Genomic DNA, 22,475 nt, shown 5'->3' with positions numbered 1-22,475 from the left:
TTTGCTGTATACTTTTAAAGAAGCTTGTATGTGAATAATGCGAAGTTGTGTCTTGGACTGTTAAGCTGCTGGCACACGCAAACGCGTCAGAACGGAAACGCAACCTCGTTTGCTGTGTTGCAAATTTCAAGCTTGGTGAACTCTTACCTGCAAAATCGCATCAAGTGACCAAGAGACCAATCGAGGATCAAAACATGACCTCTCTGGACAGAAATTTAAAATATGGATCAATCACTTGCAATCGTTTTTTAAATGCCTAATCATTTTGTTTAATCCCGCCCCTTTTTGCAGCACCGTACTACAGAATTTCACATGCTCAAACTCTAGTGTGACTGCATCTTTATTCTGAGGACAATTCTACTAGCAGGGCGCGGCACAAAACAAAACATGATTAGTTGTTTAACCTATCAGTCATATAACATAGTGGGCGGTCTTTGACCATTCAATGCGACCAAAGCTTCCAGACCTTCAGCCTGCGGCCTGGTTACGCAAGACTAGAGGTATCCAAACTTGGTCCCGGACAGCTGGTGTACAGAAGAGTTTAGTTCCGACTTGCATCAATGCACCTACCTGAAAGCTTCTAGTATGACTAGTTAAGAGCTTGATTAGCTGGTTCAGTGTCTAAATGGGGTTGGAGCCAAACTCTGCAGGAAATCAACTTGGAGTTTGGACATCCCTGATCAAATCTAACCCACCCAATGTTTGTGTATTGTCAGAAAAGTGGCTAATTTGTACAGATTCCTCTGAATTTTTTTTACCAGTGTATACCATTTTTAAAAAGAGGTCTGCCCCCCAAACCCAACCATCATTGGGGAATGAGCAAATTCTACAAAAATGTATGAATAAGATTACACTACTTCATACAAATTAGCCACTGAGTCAAAAGGAAAAATTAAAAAGTGCTGTGAGATTGTATTAAATCTAACATATTTATCTTATTAATATATCAATCCACTCATCTTATATTTTTTTTCAAGTATTTAACCTCCAAATGTCAGTTTTATAAAAATGGTTTACACTTTCAGACAAGTTTTATATTATATAGACCAGGGGTTTTCAAAGTGTGAGGCACGCCTCCCCTGGGGGGCGCCAGAGCATGTCAGGGGAGGCGCGGGAAAAAATATTATATAACAAAAATATAATTATTAAGTTTAATTATTATATGCATTTTTTATTTTTTTTAAACGTTTTAATTAAACAAAGCTAAAAATAATAATACGTCAAAAATAAGAAAACCTTTTTTACCCAGAAGGCCATAGCTGTGAATTCGCTTCTGTTTGTCAAGCCTGCCAATACATGTATATGCCTGCTAATACAATGGATCGGTTTCTGAGACCCCCCGATTCAAAGCCTTCAAGTTCAGGGCTTAAACCCAAAAGACGACAATATGATGATAAGTATTTGAGTTTAGGATTTACGTGGACAGGACCAGTTGATGAACCACGACCTTTATGTGTGGTTTGTCAAGATATTTTGGCTAATGACAGCATGACACCCGCTAAACTTCGGCGACACCTTGAAATCAAGCATGATGAGGTAGCAGGAAAACCTCCAGAATTTTTTGTGTGTGTGTGTGTTTGTGTGTGTGTGTGTGTGTGTGTGTGTGTGTGTGTGTGTGTGTGTGTGTGCGTGCGCGTGTTTGGGAGGAGGGGGGCGCCAATGGAGAAGTTGTGTCAAAAGGGAGGCCCACTGTCTTAGACTTTGAAAATCCCTGATATAGACCAATTATGTTCTCCTATCTTCCATTACACTAATTAATTACTATTTAATTACATCTCCGTTTACTGATTTAATAAATAAAATATCTATTATTATTATTATTATTATCATCATCATCATTTTTATTATTATGCAACTAAAGTTAAATTTAAGCAAAATGGATGGTAGTTAAGAAACAAGCAACTAAATTACAAAACTTCAGCTCAATATCTACATCATTGCTTTACATTTTTCACATTCTTTCCAAAAGAACAAAGCAAAGTTTTCCATGCTAGACAAAACCAGTGGCGGATTTTGGTTCTTACAAATAATTTCCAGCTGAATATTTGAGAGATGCCAGGGGACTTAATCCTCAGGGCTAATATAACTCCAGCTGCTTCATAACATCTAGCACTCTTTGTTCTCTACAGACCCCAGCACCTCCTCGTGGAGCTCCTTTGAGGTTCCTCCACAAAAACAGAGAGCAAACAGACCCTTCCATTTCATTTTTATCTCCCTTAAGACACGCTCTCGCTCTCCCGAATGCGAAGCTGCCTCTTACGTTAATGTGCTTCGACATACAAATTTGCTATAAGTGGAATCGTCTCATCCCCCGTCTGTTTTGCACACAAGAGCTCTTGCGTAAGGATCAGGTACATTAGCATGCGGAGAGCAACAGGCCTGAATGGGATGTGATGCTAATTGGTTTCAGCTCCCGCGAGGCTCATTGATTTTGTATTTGATGACGCTGTTAGATCAGCAAAGACATGATCAGTGATCAGTCGTTCATACATTAAATCAGGGAGATCAACCTCCTGGAACCACTGCGGTCTTAAATTAAAGCTCTTTTGTGTTTCAGTCAGTTCTGCTAGCTAGAAGCTATTTTGAAAGTACTTACATTTTAACACCATAAAGCTGTATGCATCCTAATTGATGTATTAATCATCTAATAATTAAACTAATAATTATTATCTAATATAATTAACTAATTATAGAATTTATCCAATAATTCAACAAACCAGAATCTATTTTTCAGCTTTTATAAAGGTTACCACGCCTAAACATGTTGTTTTATTTTTCAAAGATGAAATAACTGAAATCATTCAGTATAATGCAATGGAACTGTAATTTGGTCAAGACCTGTCTGGAACTACTTTGGCTGAATGTTTCCCTGAAAAAAATTGCACATCTAATGCTGTGTTCACACCAGACGCGGAACAAATTGAATAAACGCGTGAATAAATCACGATATTCATGCGTAAATAGACGCATGAACATTTTGAGTTCAGTTTACTTGCTCCATTCGTATGTGAAATTCACTAATTCGCATGAAATTCATTTCACAATAGACACGAATCTGCATCATCGACAGGGCGTCTGTCTGCTCGGGATTCTAGCGTTGTTGCTAAATGGCTAACATGGATTTTATTTAGAGAACTGTGATTATATGCTTTAGGAGGGCTGAAAAACAGCATATATTTGTTTGGCGCCATGCTGGAGTCCACTAGATCCATTCAGAAGTGCATCCACCTCCTCCAGAAACTATACCTGGATGATGGAAGCTTTCAGCGGTGCTTCCTACTGAGCTGAGCCCAGTTTGATAAACACCAACAACAGGTACTACATCATAACCAGCCCCTACAAGAGAAAGATCCTGATTGGTTAACACGGTGCGAATGTCCACGGAAGTTCAGATTTTCCAACTCGAGTGATTTGCGTGAAATGTGTGTTAAGCACCTCAAGCATGTAAAAAGTTCAACTTGCGCTTCTTCATTCATAAAACGCGACACATCATGTCTTTTCGTGTCTTTGCATTGACCTAACATGTAAATCACTCACGCTTGATGCGTCTGGTGTGAACGCAGTATAACAAAAGTTCAATAACACAGAAATATTTTTTTCACATTCCAATGCACTTCGTTGTTTTTCTATGTAAACACAACTGATGGAAATGCATGACGTTACACTTGTGTATTTCATCTTTTGCTGTGCCTCACACATGATTGCCATGTTTCAACTTTTACACGCAGCACCACACATTAATATCAGTTCTAAAGCGGTTGACCAAGGATCTCAGAGACAGGGTAAATGCTACAAGCTTCTATTTACATGTAGCAAGTGGGCATTCTAATGATTTTGTTTAATGGTAACATGGCAGAGTTAATTATTTGTGAATAGCCCCTTTATCAGCCAATCAGAATCAAGTTATTAGCACCGTTATATATCACTGTGTTTATTAAACGTTCTGCTCATATAATCCCAATCTTATACGACCTCCATAGGCTCCCATTTGCATACTGCATTAAGTTCAAAATTCTCCTCCGTGCATTTAGATCCTTAAATAACCTAGCTCCCTCTCACCTTTGCAACATTCTTGCCCCCTACACCCCTTCTCGCTCATTACGTTCCTCTGACTTTGGCCTTCTTGCTGTCCCTTGATACTGCCTCTCTTCAAAGGGGGCCAGATCATTTAGTGTTATTGCAGCCAAACTTTGGAACTCTACCACGGTCACTCCGTTCTGTTAATAATATCTCAGAATTCAAATCTTTACTTAACTCATTTGTTTTCTGAATGCTACACTTCTGATCTGACAAACTGACCACTTTATTTGATCCGCCTGCACTCTGCTTATTTGTCTCTTAGGTCTTGTTTTGTATTTCCAGTTTATAGTATTTGACTTCCTGTATGTTTGTGTACCTAATGTTATCTCTATAACTGTTTACTGTTACTTTTCATGTCTGCTTGTGGTATCTCTTTTGTAACATTCTTTGTAAAGTGCCATTGAGCTCTGGAAAGGTGCTATGTAAATAAAACCTATTACTATTATTATTATTATTATTATTATTTTTATATACATTAGTACAATATTCACATTTCATTTTGCCTGCAAAGTTTCATTGTAATCTTGCATAACTGCCCAAATCTTTATTGCTAATTTCTTGTTTCTCTCTTTCCCAGCACGATAATATCTCCTGATCTCTTTCTTTTTCTCTACACTCGCTCAGGTGTATTACAGTCCACCTGTTATCCACAAAGCTTGGCCAAGCAGGGAACTCATGTTTATCACAACAGATGCAAGCGCACACCAGAGACACTTCTCAAACTCATTATTCTGCTTTTCAAACAGATGGAATCAAGTTTGTAGCGTGCTTAAAGTTAGCAAGCGCCTCATACGTGACTCGGCACACATATTCATGCAAGGCCTTAGAAGTCTGTCTGTATTGTGAATATAGAGAGAAAAATAAAAAGTAATAACCCTAATGTGCATATTTTGAATGCAGATCCAAAATTAAATACTGGAAAGGAATCCAGGCATCTTGAGACTTTGCTTGCTAATTTTTCCCTCTGCTTTATGATTAACTTTGTAATCAATTTACTGAATGCAAAACGCTCATTGTCTTGGCACTCACCTCTTAGTTGAGACTGAATGAGAGTTTCGTTTAAGTAACATGTATAATTGCCGGTGCCAAACTGTGATGAATCAAGCCAAAAACTGGAATGAGACACTTAGCAATAATTGATACTTTCATTTAGCTCAGCAGCGCTAATCTGAGGTCGTGTTTACATGATATTTCTTTTTATGATGTTGTTTTCAACTGAAAATGGAAGACTATTGTCTGTTCATTTATAGGAGCCTGATAATGTAATTTTTAAAAATGAGTTTGAGAATAATACCATTATAATCTTTGTGTAAACTCAAAGTGGGATTTTGTGAAATGAATGACATCATGCATATTATGTACTCGGTAAATAAACGTGTAAGACCTTGACAGCCAAAACAATGGTGGACTACAGGATTATAAGCGATGCTGGCACAGAGTGTCTCTTTATAAAGTGGCATTGCCATCTACTGGCCTGGAGTGCATAATACAGCATTTTATTCATGTTTGCAGATGTCCATGTGTGGAAAAAGTACTGCTATTTAATGTACTTTTTAGATATAAAGTAAGAATTATTATCCCCCTTTGAATGTTTCTTTTTTAAATGTTTCCCAAATTATGTTAACAGAGCAAGGATGTTTTCACAGCATGTCTGGTCATATTTTTCTTTGAGATAATTTTATTTGTTTTATTTTGTCTAGAATAAAAATAAGTTAGAAAATAAATAAAAAATAAAAAAACATTTTAAGGTCAGAATTATTAGCCCATTTAAGCTATTTTATTTTTCAACAGTCTACAGAACAAACTATCATTATACAATAACTCGCCTAACCTGCCTACCTGTAGTTAACATATCCTATAGTTAAGCCTTTAAATATCACTTTAAGCTGTATAGAAGTGTCTTGAAAAGTATATAGTGAAAGATAATTTACTATCATTTACTGGACTTAATAAATAAACACAGTTTTATTAGGTGATACTGCTGCATATGCCAATGAGAGAGTATTCAAATAAATCATTCCACATGATTTCTCATTTGTAAGTTACCCAAGGATACAACACATCTTCTCAATGATTAAATGTAAATATGCTGTGACAGTAGCTGTATAAGAGGAGGTTGTGTAACGAAACCTCACAAGAGAATATAAGAAATGCATGCTTTGATAAATGTGTGACTAATGAGCACAGTTTTATTTGTGTGGATTTGTAGGATTTGGAGGGAAAAAACGAAATAGATTTCACCCTTAAAATACAAATTAAATACAATTGAAGAGTTCGGATGCAAAAACCTCTAAATGCCATCTGAAATTTCCTCCTAAAATGAGCATTTTTCTCAACCTCCTATGTTTATGTTCAAGTATTTAACTTCAAAAGCAATGAAAAGAACTCATTCATCACTATAAAAGTAAAATTTCTGAGCCTACACACAAGAGTCGGAGATGAATGCTAATTTAAAAAGAAAATATCAAATGGCTTTTAGAGTTTTTTGCATCTAAACTTTTCAGTTGTAATCTTATACTTTGTGTTTTCTACAATGCAATCTCACGGCAATTCTTAACTTTTTGATTTAGTGGCTAATTTGTATGAATTCGGACGATCTAATTCTTACAATTTAGTACGATTTGCTCGTCACCCAATGACGGTTGGGGTTAAGCATGGGGTTAGGTGCCACGCCTCCTTTTTAAAATCGTACATTTTCATACGAATGAACTTGTACAAATTCGTACAAAATTAGCCACTAAACTGACAAAATGTAAAATACTTAGTTTCCTTGTGAGATCAGGCTGGTTTTCTAACTACATTTAATGTCATTTTAAAAATAATTTATACCGATGTCAGATATAATACGCATGTACTGAAATGTATTCACTTACATTCAACGATTATGCTACACATTTTAAAATAGGAAATAAACTACATAATAAACAATTAAATTTTATTGGTCAAAACTTAAGTTATTGATTATTCATTGTTAGTTATTAATTTGAATATTTATGTTTCTTTCCAATATTTATTAAATATTTAAGACTAAAAGAGAAATGCCATTTGTCATTTTGGACACACTTTACAAAAAGGTTCCATTAGTTAATGGGATACATTAATGTATTTAACAAAGCAAACTAATTATGAACAAAACTCGTACAACATTTATTAATCATAATTCATGTGAATTTAAGCATAACTAGTGCATTATTAAAAGCTGCGCTTGTTAAAATTAATTAGTGCACTGTGAGCTTACAAGAACTAACTGCAAACATCTGTATTTTCATTATTTAGCTTTAACCAAGATGATCAAATCTGTAAATGTATTGCTAATTGTTTGTAAATACATTAACTTTAAATTCATTCATTCATTCTTCTAAAGCTTAGTCCCTTATTTATCAGGGGTCACTACAGGGGAATGAACAGCCAACTACTCCAGCACATGTTTTACGCAGCGGATGCCCTTCCAGCTACAACCCATACACTTTCATTCACACACACACACACTAGGGCCAATTTATTTAATCCAATTCATGTCTTTGGACTGTGGGGGAAACCGGAGCACCCGGTGGAAAACCACTCAAACACAAACTCCACACAGAAATGCCAACCGACCCAGCTGGGACTCAAACCAGTGACCTTCTTGATGTGAGGCGAAAGTGCTAACCACTGAGCCAGATCAATGTCAAATACTGGTCTCTATTTGACCCGCACAAACTTCAGGCACACGTAGACTTTGTGAAACATCATTACCACACACAAAGTCACAAGTCGATCCCCTGAAGCACGGGACAGTCTACTGTGCCTCATCGTCTGACAAATCAAAGCACGTCACTGGAAGCCTGTGAGGAACAAAGGCCGGCATGAAATACATATTTAATCAGCTGATGTGAGAGTAAGGCCTGAAGGGTCGTGTCTGTGACAAACTGTGGGCACAAGAGAGCTCATTTATCTCTCTCACACATACACACACACGGAGGGAAGAAAAAAAAAATACCAGCGGTTTGCAGATCATTTTTTACACACGTCCGCCGGCCTTATGACCTGACCTTGGGGATGATTTCTCAAATTAAAAGCAAATGAGATGAGACTGAAATCAGTGTTGCTGTAGTAAAGTCGAACAGCCTATGAACAAAAATACTGTAGTAATTTTGTGGATTTATATAGTTTATGTAGTGTTTTTGAACCATACTATAGTAAATAACTTGAATTAATCTGTTGTAGTTATCATATATTTGCCATTGTAAAAACAACTATACTAATAAAAACAAACAATATAATCCTATAGTTTTCTACAGGCTATATAACACTACAATAGACTGCAGTTCACTGAAGTTAAACCTAAACTGTTGACCTTTTTCACGTATAGGAGCACGCACAGCCATGTGAACCTCTTAGGCTCAACACTTACGGTCTCATTCACTTCCATTCATTTTTAGACGTTTAAAACAGCTTACTACGCTGCTTGATGCTGCAAACTGATATTTTCCTATACCATTATTCTTCATTGCCTGTATATTCCTGCACACACTTGTTTGTAGAGCAAGTAGTTTGACTGTTTCCTGACGTTTATTATTTCTAGTCATTTCTCCCATGCTAAATCGGAAGTTCTTTTTTTTTTTTAATTCCTTTTTATTATATTTTAAGTAACATGTACATACACATTTCCATGTGTCAATTCAAACACAAACAAACGAACAAACAAATCAAAAACAAAACAAAAGGCTTCTCAGTATTTTACATCAAAATACAATATCACCTCTATTACTAATCTTCTAGTAAAACATTTCCAAATCCACCACCTTTTAAAAACAGCGTAAAAGGTCCCCAAACTCTATAAAAAATTATATATCTTTTTCTTATCATATAAGTTATTTTTTCCATTTTCATGTTTGTCACCATCTCTTTCAGCCAACAACCTATAGTTGGTGTACATATACTTTTCCAATTTAAAGAAATAAGCCGTTTCGCTTGTAGAATACATATATTCAAAAACATTTGCTCCATCTTTTTTAACTTGATCTCCTTGGGATATAAATGAAATAAAAAAATTAAAGGAGACATTGGTATGGAAACCTCAAGAATATTTTCTATAATTTCTTTCATACATTTCCAAAAGTTCTGTATTCCTTTACATTCCCATATACTGTGATACAACGTTCCTTTTTGGTCCTTACATCTCAAGCAAGTATCTGGAATATTTTCATTATATTTATGCAATAAAACTGGAGTTATATAAATCCTCATCAACCATTTATATTGTAACAGTTTTAGACGAGTGTTCATTGTTAGTGATTGAGCTTCCTCGCACATCTTCATCCAGTCCTCTGTAGAAATATCCTCCTCAAGATCTAATCTCCAAGCTTCCAATTTACAATTTGAAGATTCCTTTGATGCTGACACCAGCATCTGGTATAATGCAGAAATTAAACCTTCACTAAAACAGTCTTTTGTTATTACGAAATCGGAAGTTCTAAAACAATCGCAAAAACTAGCACACTTCAGCATTTGAGAATAAAGTCAATAGTTTCCTTGTTTTTCCTTATGATTAGAGATCTAAAGGTTCTATTATTATTTTTTATATATTGTATGGGTAAAATATGGACATAATGGGGATTTTTAAAAGTTGGGTTAAAAAGTTATTTATTAAAAAAAGTAACCCAACAGTTTTATATGGCAATAAATCATTGTCTTTATGATGATGATGATATCAAAATATTCAGTGCATCCGGAAAGTATTTATATCGCTTCACTTTTTCCCACATTTTTTTTATATTACGCTTATAATATAAGTCTTATATATAAGTATATAAGACTTATTATATAAGTCGCTTATTTCCGGGTCTGGATACAGACCTGGCGCAGTGCAACCTGAGCTGCATCCAATGCTTTTTAATGGGCTCACCTAACCCCATCCCTAACCCTACCCCTCACAGTGATGTCACTCGCTCCATTTGAGTGCATTGTGTGATGAAATCTCAGCTTGCATCATAAAGGCTGCATCCAGATACTATTGCAGAATTCTACATGCAATACCCCATAATGACAAAGTGAAAAAAGATTTTTTCGAAATTGTTGCAAATTTATTTATTTATTAAAAATAAAAAAGCTGACAAATCACATGTATATAAAGTATTCACATCCTTTGTCATGAAGTCTAAATTGAGCTCAGGTACATTCTGTTTCCACTGATCATTCTCGAGAAGGTTCAGCAGCTTAATTGGAGTTCACCTGTGGTAAATTCAGTCGATTGGACATGATTTGAAAAGGCATACACCTGTCTTTATAATGTCCCAGGGTTGACAGTGCATGTCAAAAGCACAAATCAGATTTTCTTTGCAATATTTGTTGAGATATGAATATAATGATGTCACCAGATGACTCGAATAGCTCAATTTGGAACTTTATATTGTGATGTGTTTATAGCCTTTTTTGTGAGTATAACTGTAGACGTTGAATAATCAAATGTATGCAAATAAAACTGCATAGTCTTCATTGTTCATTCATTCATTTTCTTTTCGGCTTATTTCCTTTATTATTCTGGGATCGCCACAGGGCGAATGAACCACCAACTTATCCAGCATATATTTTATGCAGCGGATGCACTTCCAGCCACAACCCAGTTCGGGGAAACACCCATACACTCTCACATTCACATACATATGCTACTGCCAATTTAGCTTATTCAATTCACCTGTACCGCATGTCTTTGGACTGTGTGGGAAATCAGAGTTCCCAGAGGAAATCCACACCAAAAACAGGGAGAAAATGCAAAATGCACACATAAATGCCAACTGACCCAGCCGGGACTCGAACTAGCGATCTTCTTGCTGTGAGGCAACAGTGCTACCCACTGCACCACCGTGCTGCCAGTCTTCATTGTATGAAACTTAAAATATTACAATTTCTTGTACATAAATGATTTAAAAGCACTTGAAATCATACAGTTATAGGCCTTAAAAACAAATCAAACAAGTACTCTGTTAAGGTTAAGCTTCACAATCACTCAACAATACGGTTCTTGGTTAGCTATAATTCCTATTGCAGACATTGCAGATCCTGCGGTGTAACTATTGCGAATGATCACATTGAGACATCAATGCTGAAACAATATGATGTGCAGCCCAGTTTGCCAAGAGTGAAAAATGAGAGGAGCTCAAAAATAAACCCCGCCCCCCTAATCAATATTCATTTGAGTTGAAAATATGTCATTATACTGAAATACAAGTCTGCGACAACTTCCTGTTCATATGGATTTTAAGGCACTTTACGCAAGTTGAATTTAGTAAATAAACTTGATCATTTAAGGCAGTAACTTTTTACTGCTTGGCATATTTGCCAATTAACCAATATTCTTTAATATCATCTGATAATACTTCACAGTACAGTACTGTATATTAACATGAAGAAAGTATGTTTTATTCAAACAATACATCAAGGAAAGGTAATTTTTGTTAGATATAATGGTGCTGTTTTTCTCTGTTCGCCTTGATATGATTGCGTTGTTCTTAGGGCATAAAAATAATCTTTCCCCATCTCAAACTGGCTGTTTTTTTTTTCCTGCAGATGAAATGATGCAGGTTTCTGGGTGCATTTCTTTTCATACCATTGTCGGCAATCTTTTTTAAGCGTGCGCGGTGTAATTATGGAAATGAGATCTGTCGGCCAACTCTGCAAACACGATGTGGACACCTCATGAAATTGGAATTGAGTGAGCGTCGCTTGCCTGCCACTGATTCGCGAGATCACAGATATTAGTGAATGGAGAAAACAAACAGAGGGAAGATGCTTGTTTTACTAAAATATTTATGATAAAAAAAAGGTCAAAATGGTTTGTTAAAATGCAAATGTTTTCTGAAATTTGAAAGCTTTTAGAGAAACTGTGCACAATTATTTCATTATGCATCATATGCGCAAATTGTGCTACAAGAAAGACAATACTTAGGTAGTTTGTTTAATGATATTTTATTATCTTATTAATTGCATGAAAATTACAAGGTGGGTCAAAAAACTACAAATGGTAGATGAGCAAATAAAGGGTAGCAATACCAGGGTATTCATTTGGGTGGAAAAAGGTGTTCATCTACACTGGAAAAAAAATCAAAGATGATTACTTGGATTTATTAAATTTTTAAAAGTTAAGTGGTTGTAAACAATTTGTTTGCATTATTAAAAACAAACAAATGAAGAGGAACATTGCTAAATTTAATTTGTTTGTTTAAATTTAACACAAATTATTTTCAAAAATTTTGCAGACATCATTTAATTCAGTGTAGTACTGATTAATTATCAGTCGCACTAGTTGAACACTTTTTTCCACCCAAATTAATAATATATTAATAACTCCATATACAAAAATGATTCCACTCAATTATATAGTGTTTCACAAAATTGGATATTACCATGGTAAATGAACAAAAAAGGTACCATGTAAAATTATCTGTGGGAGAAATATTTAAAAAATAAAAGAAGAAAAATTTAAGAGCATTCATCTTTTAAACAACTGTGGTGGCTCGTACAACTAGTTTGGGTTGCTATTTAATGATTATTCATATGTATTATATTAGTGATGTTATAAGTCAAAAAAGATGTGCATAGATAGATAGATAGATAGATAGATAGATAGATAGATAGATAGATAGATAGATAGATAGATAGATAGATAGATAGATAGATAGATAGATAGATAGATAGATAGATAGATAAACAAGCTCTTTACTGCAATTATTTTAGGGCTAGGAACAACAAAAGACACTAAACAAACATTTAAATCTACAAACATTTGCATTAATGTTGCATTTTGTATTAAGAAAGCCAAACTACTTGTATTAATAAGAAAATACTGGTTTGCAACCTCAAGCAGCATAACAAGCCGTTTTAATGGATAAAAATCAATGGAAGTGAATGAGACAAAGTCTCAAGCCAATTAAATGTTCCAATGGTTGCATCCGCTCTTATGTGAAAGAATAAGGTCAATATCTTAACTGGTCTGGCCATGGGAGCCACATTTTCCCTGGTCATTAAGCCATGAGCCATTTTTCTCTTTTTTATTTAAATGTAAAAAAAAAATAAAAAATAAAAAATGATGGCTTAATGTAGTAGAACATCATGTGCAACAATAAAAGTACTACACAAATCAGCAAATACAACATTGTTCAAGTGTTTTGTTTAAATACTGACATTTTGTCTACTTTTGGCCTATTTCTGTAACAAATGAAATAGAAATACACATAACATTACAATTCTGAGAGAGTATTGTAATATAATGGATTACTTTTAAATAACAGTAAAAGTAATCTGTAATGCATTACAGTTTGGACTTGGACAACACTGATCCAAATCAAAGACACAGGAGTTATGCGGGTGTTGTTTAATAAAGACTTACACTTAAATCTAGTGGTTTGTATTGCTTTTCGTTCAACCTTTTGCTGAAGATTGATCCCCATGGACAGGAGCAGAAGGAGATATCGATTACTTGTAAATACTTTTAAATTACTGGATTACTTTTGAATAACATTAGTTATTCTAGTTATTATAACATCTGTATTGTATTACAGTTTGAACTTGCACAATCATAGTCTATCACAGACACAGGAGTTAGTGTCGTTAAATAAAGACTTAAATCTAGTGGTTTGTTTTGCTTTTCATTCAACCGTTAGCAACTTTTGCTGAAGATTGATTCATCCACACAGAGAGGAGCAGAAGGAGATATTGATTTATTCTTTGAACTGTTATCTGTCCTCTTCACTCTCTGGGATGTGGAAATGTTAATTAAGGGGCTTTACTTTAAGAGCAAGGACAAGACGAGCTCTCTCATTCATTCTTTCATAGTAACTTTCCATTCCGCATCCGTTTATCCACCTGCTCATTATTCACCTTCACAGCACTGAACGATCCTGAACGTAACGTTCGCGTCTCCCGCGGGAGACGTTTAAAGGCCGTTTTCCTGCAAGATTGGGTACTAAACCGAGGCTGTTTACTCACCTTTCATTGCTGCTCGGAGACAAACGGGTGTTAATGACTCACAGGATGCTGGATATTCAATTCAGTGAAAGGAAATTTAAATTCGTCCCCTTACCTCAGGCTGTGAGTGCGTGTTGGCGCGCTTCTGTCCTTTAAAGGAAACGGTTAATGCTCACATACGGCTGACAAACAGCTGTGTGTATATTTGTTGAGCGGTTGTCATAGAGGAGGTTGAAGAAAACGATTATTAAGGGAAAAAAGAAACGTTCTCGGTTTTATAGGCTAATAGCACACTTTTTTTCTAGAGCTAAACACACAAACTAGTCGAATTACGAGTTTAATGTGCTAGCACTGCAAGCTGCTTATTTGTGAGGTAGCCTACACTAGAAAAAATGGTTCTTTGCTAATTGTTGCATACAGTTTATATAAGCTAAATTTAAAGAAACAAATTAAAGTTGAACATTACTAAAATGTAATTCCTTTGTTTAAATTCAGCCCATATAAATGGTGAACAATCACTTAAAACATGAAATAAATCAAGTGAATCATTTTTCTCAGTGTAGATACTCATAAGTTATAATAAAAAAAACAACTTAAATTATATTTAACAGGCAATATAATTTAAACGAGCGATGCAGTGGCGCAGTAGGTAATGCTGTTACCTCACAGCAAGAAGGTCGCTAGGTTGCTGGTTCGAGCCTCAGCTCTGTTGGCGTTTCTGTGTGGAGTTTGCATGTTCTCCCTGCGTTCGCAAAGATTTCCTCCGGGTGCTCCGGTTTCCCCCACAGTCCAAAGACATGTGGTACAGGTAAATTGAGTAGGCTAAAATTGTCCGTAGTGTATGAGTGTGTGTGTGTGTGTGTGTGTGTGTGTGTGTGTGTGTGTGTGTGTGTGTGTGTGTGTGTGTGTGTGTGTGTGTGTGTGTGTGTTTAGATGTTTCCCAGAGATGGGTTGCGGCTGGAAGAACATCCGCTTCGTAAAAGCGTGCTGGATAGGTTGGCGGTTCATTCCGCTGTGGCAACCCTGGAATAATAAAGGGACTAAGCCGAAAAGAAAATGAATGAATAATTTAAACGATTATATTCATTTTTGTATTGAAAAAATAATATAATTGCTCGTTAATGCAAATTTCTAACCAGCCAATGTTATGGCAACAACTCAATGCATTTAGGCATGTAGACATAATAAAGACAACCTGCTGCAGTTCAAAAAGAGCATCAGAATGGGGAAGAAACGTGATTTAAGTGACTTTAAAAGTGGCATGGTTGTTGGTGCCAGTGGACCTGGTATGGGTATTTCAAAAACTGTTGATCTACATTGGATTTTCACGAACAACCATCGCTAGGGTTTAAAGAGAATGGTCCAAAAAAGAGAAAATATCCAGTGAGCTGCAGTTCTTTTGGCGCGAATTGTTGATGTTCAGAGGAGAAAGGCCAGACCAGTTTGAGCTGATAGAAAGACAACAGTAACTCAAATAACCACTCTTTACAACAGAGGTATGCAGAAGAGTGTCTCTGAATCACATGTCTCACATCCAACCCTGAGGTGGATGGGCTACAGCAGCAGAAGACCACACTGGGTGCCACTCCTGTCAGCTGAGGCTACAATTTACAAGGGCTCATCAAAATTGGACAATAGAAGATTGGAAAAACGTTGCCTGTGTACCGGAGGCCAGCTAGTGTGTGCTGTGCAGGTAAACCTCACTCCTCTGACCTCTAAAGGTGCTCTAGCGACATATGCTAGAGGCCATGGTCTTTAGCCTCCTTGTTAGAGCAACCGACTCCCATGCGGAACGTCGCCGGTTCGATACCAACTCGGAGCGGGTTGGGCGGTGTAGGACCGGTGGAGTTACATTGGTGCCATGACCCGGATGGGAGTGAGGTTTAGGGGGGTGAGTGTAACGGATGAGTCTCGATTTCTGCTGCATCATCCGGATGGTAGGGTCAGAAATTGGCATCAACTACATGAAAGAATCAATCCATCCAGCCTTGTATCAACAGTTCAGGCTGTTGGTGGTGGTGTAATAGTGTGGGGGATATTTTCCAGGCGCATTTGGCCCCATTAGTACCAATGGAGCATCGTGTCAACGCCACAGCCTACCTGAGTATTGTACAGTGTACCCATCTTTTAATGGCCACTTCCAGCAGGATAAGACGCCATGTCATACAGCGTGAATCGTCTCAGACTGGTTTCTTGAAAATGATGAGTTCACTGTACTTAAATGGCCTTCACAGTCACCAGATCTCAATCCAATAGACCACCGTTGGGATGTGGTTTCATTTTTGTTGATGCCATCATGTCAGTATAGACCAAAATCTCTGAGGAATATTTCCAGTACCTTGTTCAATTTAAGGCACAAAGGATTTGGGTAGTTCTGAAAGCAAAAGGGGGTCCAACCTGGTCAAAGTAAGGTATACCTAATAAAGTGGCCGGTGAGTGTATATTCACCTTATTTTTAATTTAAAAGAAAGCTATTTTCTGTGCTTGTATAGCTTTTTATTCATTTGCCTTTGGGGTAAATATAAATAACAAATGGCAGTAAACAGTCAAACCACTTGCTTCTTTAAACAAGTGTGCTTATGACAACACATACGATAAAAGAATGTTTTTTTTTTTATGTCTAAAAATCATTGGAAGTAAATAAGTCTTGCAACAATCAAGAATCCAGTAGGTGGTACATTTAAAGTTACAAAAAAAGTGCATTTCTTTAGAACAACAAATGCAGTTAAATTTAATTTGTTTCCAATATTATTTAGAAACATGTCTATGTACAAGTGTGTTGTATTTCATAGCCATATTTTCAATTGCCATGTTGGACCAAATAAATAGTGTTAATAAGTAAGAATTACTATATGAACAATATACATATTTATTATATAAACACACCCTTTAAACCACAAATCGTATCAGCTCCACGTTACTTTAGTCTTCTCTGTGCATTAGAAGTTTTGTTCAGCTTCTTCACAAAGTGACCTCTTCACCCTAAGCCAATCAGCCTCAAGCATTCACCCGTATCCAAGCAACCACCTGGAATGTTTCCCTTCCATTTCCCGCTGTGTGGCCTTGCGTCGCTGCAGCAAATACGCACAAGCTCTCAGTGTCAGATGCCTATTATCATGCGTAATGCATTGGCCTAACGTTTAATTAACCTAATTTCGCAAAGGATGCCTGTGACAGACAATTATGCTATCAGAGTGATGTATTTGTTTGATCATTAGCAGGAATGTGGGCTTATTAAAAAGGAAAGGTGTTCAGCATGACAGGAATATTTTATGAACAGAGCCAACTACCTTTTGTTTTTTATTAACAAAGCTAAGAATTGCTAAAAAAAATAGATATGTATTCATTTTACTTTGGCTTAGTCCTTTTTTTTATCAGAGTCACCACAGTGGAATGAACCGCCAACTTATCCAGCATATGTTTTACCCAGCGAATGCCCTTCCAGCTGCAACCCAGAACTGGGAAACATGCATACACACTCATTCACATACATACACTAAGGCCAATTTAATTTATTCAATTCACCTTTAGCGCATGTCTTCAGACTGTGGGGCAACCGGAGCACCCAGAGGAAAAAAGTAAAGCAAACACGGGGAGAACATTCAAAGTCCACAGAGAGATGTCAACTGACCCAGCCAGGAATGAAACCAGCGGTCACAGAGCCACCTTGTTGCTATATATAGCTGGTAAGGTAAGGTAAGTTTTGGTGCTGTATTGTTAGTTTAGCCCTTGTGTGGTCTTAGAATTCTGTATATTCTGTTTGTCCTAAGGGTCAAAAATTACCCCAATTCAATAAAGCACAAAAATGAAGCAGCAAAATATAATTTATAATGTATTTTGCACCAAGTCTCAAAACAAAATTGTTCATCACTAACTTTGTGAAGGTTTAGGTTTTCTCTCATCAGTGTGCAGTATAAGTGCAGTGACACTTGTTTTAACTAAGGTCAAGGTTTCTGTTTTCTAATGCTAAAGCTACTTGAATGTGTCTGTGCCAATGTAAGTCCGCCAGTCCTACACCACCCAACCCACTTCGAGCTGGATTTGAATCGCCGACTCTCTGCATGGGACTATTTATGTTATGGGGGGGGGGGGGGGGGGTATTTATGTTATATTTGAAATAATTTGATTGGTTAGCTAATGGTTACTGATAGGGACCAGCTGTGGTCAATCATATCACATGCTCCTCTCGAAATTAGTTTGTAAAACTTCACCTAAATTCAGTAGCTGATGGACCAGAATTGACCAACACAATTATTGTACAACATTTATGCCAATATAAAAATAGAAAATGGTTCAAATTTTTTATAATGGCGGGGTCATTTGAGAAAAAGTAATCAAATTTCATGATAAAAAAAAAAACATTTACATTTTTTTTCTGCTGTTAAAATGGTGATGGTCATTTTTGAGGAGAGTTAAAAGGAGGGATAAGATGGTTCTTGCTCACCATGAGCTAATTTAAGATGGTTCTTTGCTGGTCAGGACCAGCATGACTCACAAACAACCAGGCAATAACATGCAAACCAGCATTAAATCTTACCTTACAAGCATAACTTTTTTTTCCCACCAGGGTGATCCATTTCTATTCCATTGTACCAGGTTATGTTTGCATTTGTGCTTGGATCTCAGTCACATTTTGAAGTGTGTACAAATGTAAAATAAACAGAAAAGTGCAGAAGTGTTTGGAAACTCGTCCTCCATTGCATCTTTTACTTCTACCAAGGTTTTACTCTTTAGAGAGTCCTTGTGCTTTGAAGCCACCAGCATGAAAAGACTCCATTAGATTGTGAGGAAAATGCATCAAACGGCTTTTAAAACTTAATATTTCCGCAGAAGACACCTTTAAATCGTCTTACTTCATGTATTCCTTAAAGAGGAGTCTTTTTGTTATCTCTGACAGAAGTTAGAAACTTCATAAAAACAAGCACTTTTCTTTTTCATGTCAATGAAAGGAATATTTAACACCAAAATGAACATTCTGTTTTCATTTGCTCATGCATCACTTGTTTAAAATATGCGAGTTTCTGTCTTCTGTTGAACACTAAAGAATATATTTTGAAAACATGTTGATTGCTGGTTTTTAACCACCTACTTTATGCACGTTTTGAGATAACCCATTAAGAAATGCTGAATGGAAAAGCCAAGACGTACAAACATTTTAAAAATGCGCATTAAAATTTTAGGCGCACAACTGAGTGGGATAAACTTTTATCTGAGAGAAAAAAATAAAATACATAACCTACGATAGAAACACATTTACCGAATAAATTCCTGCATGTAGATCAAAAACAGAAAAGCGATTCAGTTTTTACAGATCATTTGACAACAAAAATAAGCATGACAGAACAGCATTAATGTACAAACTAATGGGATAACGACATTGTAAATATCTCAAATGTTGTGTTGGTCATGATGCCCCACCGGAAAAAAACGTGCTTTGCCATCTCCAGGTTGGAAGAAATGCCTTACCCAAAGAATCTTGGGGTTTCGTTAATGAGTGAGGGAAGGATTGAAGGTGAGATTGACAGGTGGATTGGTGCAGCAGTGTATCGATGTATGCGGACGATGTATTGGTCCATTGTGGTAAAGAAAGAGCTGAGCCGAAAGGCAAATGTTCTTACTTTCACCTATGGTCATGAGCTTTAGGTGATGATCGCAAGGAAATGATCTAGGATACAAGTGGCCGAAATGAGTTTCCTTCACGTAGTGGCAGGGCACACCCCTATGTATAGGGTGAGGAGCTCTTTCATCCGGGATGGTCTTGGAGTAGAGCTGCTGCTCCTCCACATCGAGAGAAGTCAGCTGAGGCGGCTCAGGCATCTGTTTCGGATTCCTCCTAGAGGCCTACCTAGGGAGGTGTTCCAGGTATGTCCCACCTGGAGGAGGCTTCGGGGGGGAAGACCTAAGACACGCTGAAGGGGCTATGTCTCTCGGCTGGCCTGGGAATGCCCCAAGAACCCACCAGAGGAGCTGGAGGAAGTGTCAGGGGAGAGGAAAACCTGGGATTCTCTCCCTAGACTGCTGCCCTTGCAACCCGGTCCAGGAAACAAAAATTAAATGAATATGTTGTGTTGATCATCCTTAAATCTCCTAGCCAAAGCCCATCATGTAAGTGATTTGGTATTATTACCTCCCAGCACTGTCTTAAGCGGCTCTTGAGCCTCAAAGTCCATTTGCATTTCGTCTTCTGAGATGCAAGTACTTTTTTATATATTATTTATTGTATATTTCATATTAACTATATTATTCCAGTTTATCAGAAAGAGACCATTTTGTTCTCTTTGACTCATTGGATGGAAATTCGCAGGTGCTTCATGCAATATTCCAGTTTTGTCCATAAGTTTAATTCACATCTTTGAATGAAAACATACTGAATTCCCTTGTAATGTTTTTCTACAATAGAATTCAATATATCCTAGCAACTAGCATTCTTCAATGTATCTTCGTGTTCAACAGAAGATCTCAAGATTTAAAACCACACGAGCAAGAGTAAATGATGAGGTCATTTTCATTTTTTGGGTGAAATATCTCAAGGATACTTGCTTTAAATTTAGAAATAGTTTTTGTGTACATTTTAAATGAAATGTGGAAGAAATTCAACAATATACATCAACTAAATACTAAATTACTAACCTAATTTGCTTTTCTTAATTCAGAGAACCGTGGGTACATCAGATAGTATAAAGAAAAGCTTAATAGACAACTTGACACACACACACACACACACACACACACACGCATGCACACATACTGCTGCCAAACTTCAAAGAATGCACAATAAAGATGAAAGCAAACTGTTAACAGGACTCAAGGGAGTATTTATAAACCTGCGCTGTTTCTAGCCGTAACAAATCTAGTCAGTGGCACTTGACATAATCACCGTAGACATCGCAAACAATGAAATCAAGCACATCAGAGCCCTCGACACCTGTGAAAAGACCTAAATATTTGCAGCAGGGTCTCCAGCTGCTCAAACTGCAGTTGTTCGCTTTAATTTGCTTTCTTTTTTGGTAATCAAAAGCCCTTCACTTTCATCTACTGCAGTTTTCCAAGCTTTGACTCAGTACTGCAAATGAATTTGGTGATTTATTTAAACTATAATAGTAAAAGAAATGTATAGGAATATCAAAACAATTAATTTACATAAAATAATTTACTTAAACTAATACAAAAATATTAGTTAGTTAGTTAGTTAGTTAGACTTTATTAATCCCCGGAGGGAAATTCACATGTCACAGCAGAGCTCTCCATAATAAAAATAGATAAATAAGTTACATACATATAAAAACAATAATAAGATTACATTTCATACTGCACACCTTGGTTCCAAAAACAACGAGTAAACACTTGTACATACCCATATCTAATTCAAGTTCAGCACAATTCATCTGGTATGACTTTGGTTATACAATCTGATCACTGTTGGTAAAAAAGACTTCCTGTATCTTTCTCTGTAGCACCGGGGTTGAATTAATCTTGTACTAAAAGAGCTTGCACACGCTTGGACTGTATCAAAAAGGGGATGACTATCGTGGTTCATTATACTAACAAATTTGTCCAGCATTCGATCCTGTGCAATCTCTTCTATGGTAGGTAGTGCACACCCCATAACAGAACAGAACAGAACAGTTCTTATAAAAATTTTAAGGACATTAAAAGTCATCATTCAACTCGAAAGCATATTGCGTGAGATTTAAACTAAGGTTAAATAAAAATTTCAACTGAAAAAGAAGTGAATGAAACTCAAGTTACTCACACTGTTGTTGCTGTATGACTTCCTTTTGTCGTTGGAACTTTATTTTGAAGATTTGGTTTTCTCTTCTTGACAACTCCCAGCTTAAGAAGTGAATGAAATATCTAGTAAATGACATAAAACCTACATTTTATATTATATATAAACATCTTCTGAAACCTTATGGAAATTCTTCTTTCTTTTTCTTTGCTGTTTTTTGGCGGTCGGCAACCAACGTTTAAGTGCATTACCGCCACCTACTGTACTGGAGTGTGAGCCTGAGTTAGCTACCTCCCGGGAAAAGAAAAAATAAATAAATAAATAAATAAAAACCTATAAACTTATATACCTAAATCTTTATTCTTTTAAATTCTGTCAATTAATCCTGTTTTCCTTAAATAGTTCACTAAACTTTCATTGTTAAAGCCTCCAAGTACAATTTTTATGCTGATTTCTGAAGTTTTGCTTTATAATTTCTTTCTTTAATTTATCTTTCTATTATGAATTTCTTGCAGTGACATAAAACGTGTTCGACTGATTCCTCCTCCTGACAATTATCACACAATCCAGTTGGATGTTTTTATGGAAATTCTGTGTGATGAAAAAGTATAAATGGTCTTTTAAGGTGTCCTGTGTAGCAATATACACAATAATGTGAACAGGTGTTTTGAATCATGGCTGCAGGTGAAATGTGGGTTCTACTAATCAGCATTTAGTCTAC

The 22,475-nt window shown here is 36.4% G+C and overlaps 1 long non-coding RNA gene across 1 annotated transcript in view; it reads right to left on the bottom strand.

Annotated features, from left to right (window-relative positions):
• The window catches only part of LOC147831526 (uncharacterized), a 36,778-nt gene extending 14,898 nt beyond the window's left edge, over positions 1-21,880 (bottom strand). Inside the window, exon 1 of the long non-coding RNA XR_015521802.1 lies at positions 21,779-21,880. This is a non-coding gene — a long non-coding RNA (uncharacterized LOC147831526). The remainder of the gene's footprint in view (positions 1-21,778) is intronic.
• Positions 21,881-22,475: the final 595 nt, after the last annotated feature.

Source organism: Danio rerio, chromosome 22 (assembly GCF_052040795.2).
Source record: "Danio rerio strain M-AB ecotype USA chromosome 22, GRCz13ab, whole genome shotgun sequence".
NCBI lineage: Eukaryota > Metazoa > Chordata > Actinopteri > Cypriniformes > Danionidae > Danio > Danio rerio.
This window is presented reverse-complemented; position numbering and strand designations above follow the sequence as displayed.